Source organism: Megalobrama amblycephala, linkage group LG22, assembly GCF_018812025.1.
Source record: "Megalobrama amblycephala isolate DHTTF-2021 linkage group LG22, ASM1881202v1, whole genome shotgun sequence".
NCBI classification, from domain to species: domain Eukaryota; kingdom Metazoa; phylum Chordata; class Actinopteri; order Cypriniformes; family Xenocyprididae; genus Megalobrama; species Megalobrama amblycephala.
Window position 1 is genome coordinate 30,247,439 of NC_063065.1, and position 15,267 is coordinate 30,262,705.

The following is a 15,267-nucleotide window of genomic DNA, read 5'->3' on the forward strand; positions in this document are numbered from 1 at the left end:
TATTGACAATAGACACTGGACCTTTCTGGCCAATGAAATTTCACCAGTGTGACTGCACCTTAACTCTAAGTATTAACTTCAGTGCATTAAACTTGAACATGAACAGAAAATGTGAATTGTGCCAGAATTTGAATTTTGGGAGCAGAATATCATAGAGAAGTATGATGAGTAGGCCTACAATTTCAATAAAACAAACAAGTAGCTGCATTTTCAAAAAGAGATTGCATAAAGCATTTATGTAGGTCTGCTCTGAGTTTTATATTCTAAAATTGAGACGCAAAAATGAAACTTTCGATGTTTGGGACCATTATAAACCCCTATAAAAAGACATGCTTCCCTTTTCAGATCATTAAATAAGCTCTAGTTCCTCAGTGTGGCCGCAGTGGGTAATGTATCAGAGGTTATCCCTATTTGACAACTCTCTGCACACATGACAAAGGTAAAACTAGGCTAGATGTTCACTCTACATTAACATCTACTGAGAGGGAGATTATTAATGTCCAAAAAAACAATATAATTTACCAGAGAGAACAACAAAGCAACCTTGTGCGTTTTGGTATTAAGGTGTGGTCACGTTTACCATTGTTCAGTGAATTTTCACAGATGATATCCAGTTATTTCAATGGGAATCCATGCGATTGGAAATTTTGCATACAATTTCCCCATTTATTTACAAGTTTATCATGCAAAATCGCTGTGTTGATCAACAGAAAGGTGCTTGGTTTGAAAGTGACTGTGAGCAGTGCTTCATAAATAACTACACTTTTGACAATAGACAATTTTCGCCTGCAAAATTGTGGCACAGTGATTAACTCAGAAACTTAAAAATGGCACTTCATGACAAAAAGGTTGCCGACCCCTGGCATAGACAGTCCTTGAACAGCCTTCGTGGCCGTAACATGGGGCGTAGACAGGACGTGAGAAGTCTCCGTGGCCATGAGATGGCAGGTAGATGATGCAGAAAGAACTGTAGCGGTCGCCGCCACCTTGGGAAAAGCCAAACTTCCTGTAATGGCCACCGTTATGCTGTGTTTGTGGTCCGCACTCATTCCTCCCGATGCGGTGGCGACCTCTCCACTTTTGGGACCCACATTATTCATTTAATTTAAGTAATAATACATTTGATTGTGCTACTGTATATCAAATATGTCTACTATAAACATGTTAGGTCAGTCTATTTCTGCAAATGCACTCACCAACAGCTTTCCAAAACACTGATCAATTTGTAAAGGAAACACATTTGCCACCTCCATCTCTGTCTATGTCCATCATCTACCTGGTCTTTGATTTAGTGTACATTACTGCACCTGGCCATGAGGGTGTCTCCACAGTGCCTCATTAGCTAAAGGGCTTCAGCTGGTCCTGGAACTGATCTAGCGCAGGGATTAGGGTGGGTGTTTGCCGAATCCTCTTGGGTTCTGGAGGTGGAGAGTCTGATCAGGTCTCGGTGGACACAGGAGCTTCTTGATAATGAGTTTGTGTTCCTGCAGTCTCACCGATCTGTGATTAAGAGCTGTGTCCATCTTCTCCAGTCTTTCACACTGGGGACTACAGTCCAACCTGAAGCCTGGAGAAGAAGAAAAAAAAATCACTGAACACACAGTGAAAGTCTTCTCACTGGATAACAACAGATTTAGAACATACCAGCTCGATTCCAAAATGCTAGCGTGCAACCTTGCTTTGTACTGCCTACCAAGACAACATCAAACCAATATGAAATAACATGACAGATCTAGAACACTCTGCACACAGGTTCACAGTTGTCGAGTCAACCAAGAAAATAGCTTCAACAATTATTTTGGATAAAGTTTAGTGTTAGCATGTTGATAAGCTAACAATGCAACAGTACATTAACCATTTTGATCAACACTTTTCAGTGTATTTTAAGTATTTATAGACATTCACAAAAAAAACGTTTCAAGTATGCTAAATATTGTGAAAAAGAAGTACACTTAAGCGTACTTTTAAAAAGAGAAGTTATCAAAGAAAAAAAAAAACTTTAAAAGAACATACTTAAGTGTGAACTGAATATAATGTTTTTGGGCACTTAATTGTATGTTAGTTGCAATTAAATGAAAATATATTGTAGTTTAAAATTTGATCAGTAAAATCAGCTGAACATTTTTAAAGTTGCCTACTTAAGTAGGACTTAGTTCACCCAAAAATGAAATGTATGCCATTAAGTACCCACCCTCATGTTGTAAGACCTTTGTTCATCTTTGGACCTCAAATTAAGATATTTTTGATAAAATCCGAAGGTTTTTGAACCACACATAGGCAGCAACGTCACTGCACCTTTTGAGGTGCAGAAAGGTATTAAAGACATCATTAAAATTGTCAATGTGACAACAGTGGTTCAACCTTAATGTTATGAAGCGACAAGAATACTTTTATGTGCACAGGCAAAACAAAAATAACGACTATATTCAACAATTTTTTTGTCTTCGCTGACAGTCTCCTACGCTGTTGACATAGTGAATGTGGTGCATCACTTCCGTGTTATGTTTGAATGCTGTCTCAGTATTGTTTGTTTGTTATTGTTTTGTTTTTGCACACAGAAATTATTCTCCTCACTTCATAACATTAAAGTTGAACCACTGCAGTCACGTTGACTATTTTAACAATTTTTTTACTACCTTTCTGGACCTCAAAAGGTGTAATGTCGTTGCTACCTATGGGTGGTTCGGAAACCCTCGTATTTCATCAAAAATATCTTAATTTGTGTTCTGAAGTTGAACGAAGGCCTTATGGGTTTGGGACGACATGAGTGTGAGTAATTAATGACATAAATTTCATTTTTGAGAGAACTAACCCTTTAAGTACATCTGTGTCTGTGTTTTATAATTACTTATATTGTCTTTGAAATGTGGTTAAAGCGTACTGCTAATGAAGTGGCAATTTAGTACATTTAACATGAATTAAAATGTAATCGAATAACATACTACAGTTAAAATTGTAATCAAGTAATTTACATGTGCTTTAGTATGTTAGTCAACACATCAAAACAAGTGTACTTCTTTAAAGCATGACAAAAACAACGTTTTTAAGAAACAACACTGAAAGTGTACTCTCTTTAAGTACACTCTTTATTTCATTAATATTATATTATCTGCAAACAGGTTTTTTTTTAAGATTCATATACACTACAAGTGTACATTCAGTATAATTAAGCTCACTTATTTTTCACAAGGGAATGTTGCAAACAGTGTGGCTTGAGATAATGTGTATTTAAAAAACAATATTAAACCTTCAAATATTAAAAAAAGAAGGAAAAAAGATGCTGTATATGTAGTATATATTAAAAATATATTTTTAAAAGACAATCAAAACCAATTATTTAATGGAGAAATTATGACTGTTAATCTATATTTACAGTATACGTTTTGACATTTTTTTATATATAATGTGTATATGTATGTGTGTGTGTGTGTGTGTGTGTGTGTGTGTGTGTGTGTGTGTACTAATATATATATACACTACCGTTCAAAAGTTTGGGATTTTTGGAACATTTTTTATATTTTTTAAAAAAGTTTTGTCTGCTCACCAATATTGCATTTATTTAATTAAAAATACAGTAAAAACAGTAATATTGTGAAATATTATTACAATTTAAAATAACTGTTTTCTATTGGAATATAATATAAAATGTAATTTATTTCTGTGTTGGAAAAGCTGAATTTTCAGCATAATTTCTCCAGTCTTCAGTGTCACATGATCCTTCAGAAATCATTTGAATATGATTTGCTGCTCAAGAAACATTTATTATTATTATCAATGTTAAAAACAGTTGTTTACTTTTTTTCAGGATTCCTTGATGAATAGAAAGTTCAAAAGAACAGCATTTATCTGAAATACAAAGCTTTTGTAATATTTACACTACCGTTCAAAAGTTTGGGGTCAGTAAGAATTTTTAATTTTAAAGAAATTAATATTTTTTTTCAGCAAGGATGCATTAAGTCGATCAAAAGTGACAGTAAAGACATTTAAAATGTAACAAAAGATTAGATTTCAAATAAATGCTGTTCTTTTGAACTTTCTATTCATCAAAGAATCCTGAAAAAAAAATATTGTACACAAATATTTTGTACATCTGTACAAAATAAATGTTTCTTGAGCAGCAAATCATCATATTAGAATGATTTCTGAAGGATCATGTGACACTGAAGACTGGAGTAATGATGCTGAAAATTCAGCTTTGCCAACACAAGAATAAATTACATTTTCAAATATTTTAAAAACAGTTATTTTAAATTGTAATAATATTTCACAATATTACTGATTTTACTGTATTTTTAATTAAATAAATGCAGCCTTGGTGAGCAGACGAAACTTCTTTATAAAACATTATAAATGTTACCGATCCCAAACTTTTGAACGGTAGTGTATGTGTGTGTGTATATATATATATATATATATATATATATATATATATATATATATATATATATATATATATATATATATACACATACACACACACACATACATAAGTAGGGCACTGGTATTTCCTTGGATGCTCTTTCTGAGCTAAGACTCTTAAAAGCAGAATGCATGAAGTCAGCATCCCAGAAATCTTTTGGCCTCTTTGGCTCTTCTCGGCGGTAGTGCTTACACAGGAGAACTGTCTCACTGGTCTCCCTGACACCTTGAAATATGTTGTGTTCAGGGCCACGGGTCTCTAAAGACCTGGACACCAGTGACCCTTTAAAGCTGAACTTTTCTAATTTGGAAAGGGTTTTACTTCCCATTATATATTTATTTTTTGCCATTTGTCATTAGGGCTTTGAAATAGTCTGGGTGATATCTTGGAAATGAGAAAAACGTAAAAAGACCCCAACTGAAGTCTTCTTGTGTTTGTTACTCTTAAACATGGGTACCAATTTATTTTTTCTGCAAGTGGCTGCTCTAAACAATCGATGATAATCAATATACAAACTTTTATCCTATAAAATGCTCTTGAATGTGAATGCTTGCCTATGATCTATTTTTCTCAAAACAATAAAGCTTGTTCTGTACAGAGCCGATCACCGGTCATCATGCTGGTTAGACATCCTGTCCTACTTGCAGCTATATCATGCTTATGTGCCGAAATGTTCTCAAGACAGTGAGCTGCCATTTTCAGAGCCAGACGCCACATTGCTCTCTAACAACTGTGCAAACTAAAAGCATGATGGGAAGTGACTTGCATGGCTAATGACACAGCTCAGTGCTCATTTGCTTACAGCTTAAAACTGCCATGTTTCTAGTTTATATATATATATATATATATATATATATATATATATATATATATATATATATATAGCAAACTAACGAACTGTGCACAGTGCAATGGTATGCAGATCCCGGACGAGCCCCCATTTGTCACAGCCGGTTCACAAGCCGTGACAAAGAAGGAGACAACACGTTAGATCATGATCAAAAAAGGAATATTTATTAAAGATTAAATTAGAAAATGACTAAACAAAAACAAAACAAAGAACTGAAAAGAGAACGAAAACAGCATGAAGGAAGGGAGAACACACACCATCACAACTGAAGGGAACTGCTTAAATTTGCCGGCATCAGCTCAACACAGTATAAGTCCTCAGCCATAATGACGTCACTCACCCTAACTGCATCCTGCAAAACAAACAAAGGAAAAAACAAACAACCCACAAATATGACCATACTGGGTTCATAACAATTATGTATACATATATATATATATATATATATATATATATATATATATATATATATATATATATATACTTCAAAACACCCAATGATGATACCATATCATCTGCCGTGCACAAAGTGTAATATGAGAATAAAATTTAAGAAGAAAAAAATCATCTCTGCTTAATACTATGAGATCTGAAGTGTTTATCCTAGACAGAAATGAGATTAAATGTATAGCAAATGAAGGCTGCTACTCAAGTCTCCTGATTCTCCTGAAATCTCAGAGTATATTCATAATTTAAGAGTAGATCTCATAAACTAAGTATGATTATGTATGACTAAGTATGACTAAAGTATGATAGAGTGTGATAAGCCCGTTACACGTACGCAAGATGAACAGACTTTTTTTTTCTCACTAGTCATCACCTCTGTGTTTTCCACACTAATGCGTTGGCCATCAAGTATCTGCTAATGTGTCAAAACCCATATGGTCTGTATGCTAATGAAAACAATGGAAAGCTTATCTGTGTGCACGTAAATCCCCATATGGCCCAAACTTTCTCAACAAATGCCAAGTAAACCACCAGGGAACTGACAACAGAACCTTGAACAGTTTTAGTTTTGATACACATTGCCAAATATATGGCAACAAAACCAATTCAAACACATCTCATAACCCACTGCAGTTTATCGATCAAAGCAGCTCTAGAGTTCTGAAAAACGAAATCGCCGGGAGTTCAGATCTGAGCTTTGTTTTCATATTACGTCACCTTGGGCTCATGGAGAGGGATTTCAAGTGTCATTAGAGAGTAATCTCAACACAAGCACACACTCGAGCCCACCGCTGCCCAGTCCACAGCGGGGCTTATCTGGCAGAACAGAAAAATCACAAATGAGATCTTTTTAATATCTCAATTGTTTCTCCTAGGCAAAATAAAAAGCAAATGGAAACCCAAGTCTCTCAATTCTCAGATTTAAAAAAAAAAGGTAACACTTTATTTCGATAGTCCACTTTAGACAGTGTACTTACTATAAGTAACTTTGCAACTACATGTCAACTATCAGTCATTAGAGTATTAGTAGACTGTCTGCTTAAAGGTTGTGACACACCAAGCTGATGTAAAAGAAATAGGGGTGAAGAAAACTGACTGTGTTGTCGTCTTGCATTGGCTGCGTCTAGGCCAAAAATCTGCGCTTGAACATACCACAAAGACTACAACTGACGGCCAACACTAGCACATGCATTCTGCACCTGCGTGTAAGAAAATAACTGTCTATATCAGCAGGTATAGTCTATATTCGTCATTGTAAAAGGAAAACGAAAACTATAGGACTGCAGATATACAAACCATAAACAAAGCAGCGCTTGCTTACCTTTTTGAATATCAATCATGCTGATCACATTCTTAATTCCAGGGGGCTCGTGTTGTTATCAGCGCATTGAAATGCTCAGGCAAGATGACGTAAAATTAGAACAGCCTTCTGCCTGTACACAGTCCTTGACTTTTTGACTTTGTTTGCTTTCATCACTTTCGCAAAGCTGAACAGCCAATCAAAGTTCTCTCTCTCACTTATGGCAATGACGCAGACAGACACTGCCCAAAAAGCATGCAACAATGGCCCAACGTTGGCTGACAGCAAATCGCAGGTATATTAGGCTTTTGTCACTTTAAGACCTGAAATTACTTTGTGTGTATTTGAATGTTTATGCACAATAAGCAGCGAAAAAGGACTCAATTTAGTACTGAGTGGCAGCTTTATGTGCATGCACTTTGGGTCGCGAAATTCAAGCCCTGTAACACCAATGATTCAAATTAAACGAGTGAGTGAGGGTATGGTGGTATGGTGTCTGATTAGTTAATCTCTGTACAGCCGTTCCTGTTTAGTGTCCTCATTCACTATGTGTATTTATACTCCCTGTTCTGTTCAGTCCTTGTCGGTTATTGTTTGTGTGAATGTTGTCATGTTGTTGTTACTTGATTAAAGACATTGTTCTCACCATTCGCTTTGTCATGCACCTGTCTCAAATGCCAATCCGTAGCTGACCCTCATAAACAAGTATTATAAACCATGGACTCACACGATGCATCTCCTCCTCCCTGAGAACCGAAGGTGGCTGGGGTATTTGGGCTGGATGCTCCAGGACAGCGGACTCTCCCTCACAGCCAGTGAGCTCGAGACACCCACCGAGGTTATCACAGAACCAGAGCCAGATGACAACACAGCCCGTGTGTCTACGCATGGGGATCAGTCCATCTTAGAGTCAGGAGTGGACCTAGACCTGAATGATCGCCGGTCCCATCCAGAGATTGTCTTCATCTGCCTATGCTCCTGCCTGATTTCTTGGTCCCATCTCCATTGCTGGTCATGACCAGTCCCCTGGATCTGTCAGCATCACTGGTGTTGGCCAGCTCCTCGGCACTGCCCCCAGCACTAGCTCCATGTGGCTATTCCACATCACCTCGGGCTTCCCGTCCACTAGCTCGGCATGAGGCCAAGTCCCCGGCTGCACCTAGGGCCTCCAGGGCCATGTCTCTACCTCAGCCTGTCGGCATCACTTCAGTTCACAGCTCCCTCATCGGCTCTGTGGCCTGACTGCCCTGAGACTCTGCTGGGCTCCCTCGTCACTCCAGGTCGGCCTCCGGCGGTCAATGCCCAGCTTCCGCCACAGACTTCCAGGATTCCGGCGGTGCCTACACCCTCCACCCCTATGGCGTCATTGGGCTCCTCCCATCCTTCGACCTCCCTGTCATCCTTGTCTGCTCCAGCGTTGCTCCAGACAGCCGACTCCCTGTCATTGCCTCAGTCCCGCAAGCCCTCAGCTCAGCCTCAGGCTTCTAGGCCATCGGAGTTACCCTGGTCTGGCAGCCACTCTGCTTTGCCAGTTCCTCCACTCACCCTGGTTCCGCCACTGATGATTGTCTCCCAAGTTCCACCCAGCCCTTCAGGCAAAGCTCCACCCTGGCTCCTTCCAACATCGACACCACCATGGTCACAATTATGTTCTGTTCAGTTGTTTCTGTCATGTCTGTATTAGTTCTCATTAGTTGCTATGGTGTCTGATTACTTAATCTCTGTCCAGCCGTCCCTGTTTAATGTCATCATTTACTATGTGCATTTATACTTCCTGTTATGTTCAGTCCTCGTCGGTTATTGTTTGTATGAAAGTGGTCATCTTTTGAGCTTGTTATTTGATTAAAGACATTGTTCTTCACCATTTCCATTGTTCTCACCATCGTGCACCTGTCTCAAATGCCAATGAGCCAAGAGATCCAATCTGCGGGTGTCAATGTCAAGCCCTGCTACAATCCCAAACCTTACAGTCTACTAGGGGTGTAACGATATATCACAGTACGATATTTCGTGATGCAAAAATGTTACGTTATGTATCGCAGAGTGATGTCGATACTTTTACGATATGACAGCAGTCTGATCTTATTGGCTGAGCTGCCAACGTGACCTACTTTGCAACACGGAGGTGGCAGTGAGAGAAGCCGGGTTGTCACCGCGTATTAAGGGTGTGTCTCAATCAGCTCTCTAGTTCAGTAAGTGTTTCGCGCACACATCGAATCTTGCAAGCAGGTTTAAACGTTTCTTGCGTCAGTCTCTTGCTTGGTCGCCCGAGCGTGGCTTTCTTTCACCGCAGTGACAGAAACAGCTATGCTCACAGAAAAGCAACAGATGCTTGCGATGCTTTGCTTTAAGAAGTTCTGTGGGGCCGTTCACATATTGCATCTTTTCCGCGTGCAAGTCAGTTATTTCAAATGTAGCCACGCGGCAGGCACGCTCACAATGGAAGCAACGTGTTTGCGACGTGCATGCAGTGCGTTTTCCAGGCGCGTCGAGATAAAAAATTCTCAACTTTTCAGAATGCCGCAAGCGCAGCGCAGGCCATGTGACAAGAACCAACCGATCAGCTATGGCCTTTCTGTAACAAAACATCAAAATCTCAGCCGAACAACTGATCATAGCTGTACAGAGTGGTTTTTTATATCTTATCTCCATAAATATATCTAGTAGTAAAGGTAATGCAAGGGCTAGAAATCAATTGATCCTTTGCTGAAACTTGGCAAGCGCAGTTCATGGTTGCATAGCAATGGCCGGGCCTTCCACGCATTTTAGACGCGATATGTGAACGGTCCCTTAGGATTCTTAATTCTAGTTCATGTTAAATTTAACTTATTTTTTTTTCAGTGACAGACAGACCTATTCAGCTGTTAATTTGAATACAGAAGGTTTTTATTAAACCTTGAAATGTGATCTTGTATGTACAACAAGGAAAATTATTGAAATGTGTTAATGTTTTTTTAAATAAATCTTATTTGAATTTCAGTTTAATTTTGTTCAAAATATCGTGATACGTATCGTGTCGTGAACTCCGTATCGGGATACGTACCGTATCGTGAGCTGAGCGTATTGTTACACCCCTACAGTCTACTAATACTCTAATGAGAGTTAGTTGTCATGAAATTGCAAAGTTACAGTACTTACAGTTAGTAGAATGTCTAAAGTGGACCATCGAAACAAAGTGTAACTTTAAAAAAACCTCTCAAAAGTATCAGAAGAGATCTCAATGAGAACTCAAACTATGTTCAGCTTTGCCAAGATACAGAAGCAAAGCATTTTTACTTTTAAATTGAGCTATGAAAGAAAAACTTGAGTAAAAAAGGCTAATGAACACAAAATTCAAGAGACCATCCATTTCACAAAGAACCACAGTATTCATAGGGCTCATTTATACACTTGGTTGATTAACACACGTTATTTTTGAATTAAACGTGTTATATTGAGAGAGTAAAGAGAGAAGTAATGGATGAAAATGTTCACATTAAAGGATCATTCCAATAGCTGGCAGCTACATCGAAGATGTAAGAGAGTCGGAGAATAAAGAAATGAAGTTCTGAAGCCAAAGTTATTCAAGGGTAATGCTTTAAGTTTGATATCTCTCTCTAACGAGCTTTGCGGGACTACAAAAACAGAGCTTTATGACGCCTATAATATGATCATTATGCAGTTTATGGCTGTGGGTCTCCATGGGCTGAAGATCACAGGGATGATATCCTTTCCTGTTTCATATCGGATGATGCTCTGCAATTTTCCACCTCTTTCATAACAAAAGGCTTTGATGCAGAGTCAGAAGTCTTGAGATTCTGAGGATGATGGCTCAGGGATGAAACAGTGCACTATGTTCTTTATCTAGTCTAACAATCTATAATGAACAGTGATCAGAATATAATGCATCATACTCGTGTCATGTCCAGCTTATATTTCACACCAAAATCAAGAGAGAAAAAATAAAATTATTTCTTACATGAAAAAAAGCCTGTTTTTGCAACCATAGTATTTATTTATTTATTTTGCATTGTGACATTTTCATGACAATTAATGTCCCGCGGTGTGACATGGTACACTCCATCTGAAACTATTTTAAAAAGCATTTTCATAATTTATTTATAATTATGCATGTAGCTTTTATAACGATATGGAATATTTGTAAAATATTCACTTGTCAAAATAATGCAGGACAATTTAAAATAGTGAAGGGAGGGGGAAATATAATTAAATAGTGACAAGTCTTTTTAAACTTTGACAAGTTTAAATTAAAAATCTTTATTAAATACAAAACAAAAGGTTAATTACTACTATGACATTTTGCATTACATAATGAGCATTTTGGAGGTGAAATGTACTTAATTTTCACAATGAAAAAAGTAACAAGTTTTTTGCCTTGCTATTTCTTTATTTTCACATGTATCACATGTAAAGCTGCTCTTCACTGACACTGTTGTCTCCTTGGTAAACAGCAACATGGAGCTCAAGTCACAAGACGGGTAAGTACTCGCATGTAGTTTTCAAACTGGAAAAAAAAAAGAAAGCAGGACTAAATGACATCAAGAATAATTTTATGTTTATGTCTATTTAACACTGTTTAAATTATCGTAATTGTAAAGGCAATTCATACTGACTGTATGAATTTTCATAGTTTAAGACTGAAAGGTAAAACATTAAAGTCTATATACAAAAGAACATTGAAATGTAGTAAAAAGTAAGATGAAGGCATGAAAAATGACTACAGTTGACTACAACTAACTTCATTGCATTTATTTATCTTTATTATTGAAGAAAAGTACAAAAAAACCCTTCTAATTTTTAACAGTTTTAATGTTGCATTCATAAAACAAAAAAGAAGAGATTAATTGTGTTAGTTTTCATGAAAAAGTCAACGTCTGGAAAAACAGTGTCTGTATGTGAAGAAACACTCATACGTGTGTGTTCCTGTTGCTGCTTACACACCTGTCTGTGTGTGTTTAAACAGCAGGAGCATGATTCCGACTATGAACCATGATGAAGGCAGTTGCAATTACCTTTATTATCTTTATCTTTGATTTAATTAATCCCAGAAGGTAAAGAAGCAGCCGTGTTGGTTTATTGGCAGGGGAGATAGAGATCTAAATGTAATCACGCTCACTGTCAGCATGCCCTTCATTATTCCTGTCGCAATCATCGTTACCTCGTCAGCACCCGGGAACGTCTTGTCATCTGTCACTCTGAGACAACAAGCTGTTCCAGCCAAGAAAAACAACCCTTGTGTCGCTGACACTTTTCAATCACTGTCCGCGGTGTTTTTTCTCTCTTCCACGGTGTGTGGAGGGCATGCAAGCTTGCTTTTGTCATTCCCAGGTGTGCTATCAGTGCAGGTCAAAGAAAAGGATCATAGAATGGCCAACGACAGAGAGGTCACAGACTAAAACATTTCTATGATTGTTTAATAGTCAATTTTTGTTCTCTAAAAAGAGAAACTTCAGACTAGAATTCACATGACAGCGACGTTCCTCCTCGAGGATCAAAAGGTTTCATGAGGCAGATCACTTGAGCTTCACTGTCTCCATTTGAATTAATATAGTTGTCGGACAATTTGCAGAAACTCTGTCAGTGTGAACAATTAAAAAATAGGCAAAAATTGGTCAAAGCTAGTTTAACCTGGTCTCCAAGCCTGGCCAAGCTTGTGTTCAGCAGTTTTAGATGGTCGGCCAGCTGCTCTTTTGTATACTGAGAAGCTGACAAGTCCCTAAGTAAAGGGACTAAGTAAATCTAACTCAGTTATCTGAAGCAATGGCTCTCAAAATAACCTAACAAAAACATCTATAGACACCTTAGTTCCCATGTTTCCTTCCAGTGTTTAGTTCCTGTTGCTTTTTATTCTCATTGCTAGTTTGCTTCTATGGTTACCCATTGATTATTTGATTATGTTCACCTGTTCCTCATCTAGGTTCCCAGTTTCTTGTTTGTATCGGGTATATATATACTCTTAGTCGGTTCTCATTTGCGTTAATGTGTGGTTTGCGTTTCTCTTTTTTTTTTTCTGTGAGTTGATTTTGTAAATAAGCACTATACAATTTGTAAGACCCTGTTTGTCTTCATCTTTGTATGTATTAGAAACCACAGACAAGACAGAAAAACTAACTCTAAACGAGTAAAGAGAAGAAGGGATACATGGATCTGCCAGCCGTTCACCCACTCCTCCTCATCCAAGATGATCGCACCCTCAAGGACCATACCAGTGAGTTCCTGGACCTAGCCTATCAAAAACACTACCCTGACAGCACACTCATTTCTACTTTTTGGGGGCTGACTTAAATGGTTATGTGAAACAACTAATGCCCCTGTCCCCTTATGGTCCTCAAGGGAAGTATTTGTGGAAGTGGTTTTCACGAAGAATGAGTGAGGAATTCAACAGCCAATTGACAGTCCTGTTCACATCAGACCCAGAGCCCATTCAGCCTCATGCCATGCCCGCCACGAATTATGAGCCAGAGCCCAACGCTGACCCAGATATAAACCCCACCATTAATCCTGAGCCCAAATACATACCGGAAGCAATATTCGTCCTGGAACCCGAGCCAGTCACTGAGTCTGACCAGGTGTGAGAGCAGGCATCAACGTCCGTCCCTGTGGAATTAGATGGCTGGGATTAGAGCCCCGCTCATACACCCACCTCTGAGGAGAGGTGGCTGGATCCAGTTCCTATGGGAATATTTGATGACACTGAATATGCCAGTTCACAATGCCTCCAGTCTCCGATGGTTCCGCCTAGCTCCCAAACTCTTTTGGCGCCTCTGGATCTGCCCAGCTCCCAAGCTCCTCCATCACCGTTGGTCTCCCCAGCCTCCCACTCCCTCCTCCTCTGCCAATTCCATCCAGTTCCTTGGCCTCGCCTCCGCTGGCTCCCTTCAGTCCTATGGCTCCTCTTTGATAGCTCTGTCCAGATACTCGGATCCACCTTGGCTCCATGCTCTCTCAGCTCCACCGTGGTCTGTCATCCTTCAGGCTCCGCAAGACTCTCTTGTCCCTCCGGCTCCACCGTGGTCAGGTGTCACCCTGGTTGCGACAGAGACTTTCGGGCCCCCACCTACGCCTCGTCCCTCCAGCCCTTCGGCTCCACCGGGCTCCTTCCCTCCAGCTCCACCATTGTTCTCACTCCCTACGGCTCCGCCCTGGTCTGCCGAGCCACCATCTCTGCATCGGTCCCATGAGTCTATTGGTTTCACCCTGGTTCTTTGTTTCCTTGGACTGTCTGTTGTGGCACAAGGATGTGCCCTACAGGGCATGTTATGTTTAGTTCCTGTGTTTTTTCTTGTTGCTAGTTGTTTCTAAAAGAATCCTAAAAAAGTCAAAAAAAAAAAAAAAAATCCCAACATTTATAATAGTAATTATTTCTTGAGCAGAAAAGTATATTACAATTATTTCTAAAGGATCATGTGACACTGAAGACTGGAGTAATGATACTGAAAATTCAGCTTTGCATCACAGGAATAAGTTACATTTTAAAATATATTTAAATAGAAAAAAGTTATTGTAGTAGTATTTCAGAATATTACTGTTTTGCTGTATTTTTTGTTCAAATAAATGCAGCCTTGGTGAGCATAAAAGTCTCCTTTTTTAAAAACATTTTAAAAAAGCCCCACTCTTACCAACCCCAAACTTTTGAGTGGTAGTCTATATCTTCAATACAACGTAAATCAATTGAAGAGTGTCTGGCAAATTGAAACATTATGCTTTAGACTAGCATTGAAGGTATTTGCAACAGGGATGTCCATCTAAACCAGCTTGAATTGACTAATGACCAGCTAGATATCATGCTGGATGTAACTGGAATTTCCAGCCGGGAAATGGCATCCATTCATTTTTAAAAGAACATTTTGCTATTAAATAAAAACAAACAAGAAAGTTTATTTGTCCATGACTGTTTTTGCTACATGAAGTTTTACCCATAAATCTAAACTATCACACCTCATCATCAATTATAAGTCTGTCATTTGCATCAGTCTATGGTGCGTATTATTCCTGTAGCTATTACTAAGAATTCATTATTTATGTGCAACGCTATCAGCAAAAAGGCAAGCAATTTACTTGTCAAAATGCATTACATTTTGCGAGCTGAAATATGACTGAAAAGCTCTGGGGCCGGCTCATACAATGGAGTGCAGCAGTGGGCAGCTAAATTATGAATGGAGTTGCCGTTCGTTTTAAATAGGGAGTGTTAGCGAAACACAGCAGTCTGTGCCTTTGATTTCAAGGGGTTAATATAAAAGCATCAAATCT

The 15,267-nt window shown here is 38.6% G+C and overlaps 1 long non-coding RNA gene across 1 annotated transcript in view; it reads right to left on the minus strand.

Annotated features, from left to right (window-relative positions):
- Positions 1 to 624: 624 nt before the first annotated feature.
- LOC125258351 overlaps positions 625 to 15,267 on the minus strand; it is a 44,163-nt gene continuing 29,520 nt past the window's right edge. The window contains exon 4 of the long non-coding RNA XR_007182594.1: positions 625 to 1,567. This is a non-coding gene — a long non-coding RNA (uncharacterized LOC125258351). The remainder of the gene's footprint in view (positions 1,568 to 15,267) is intronic.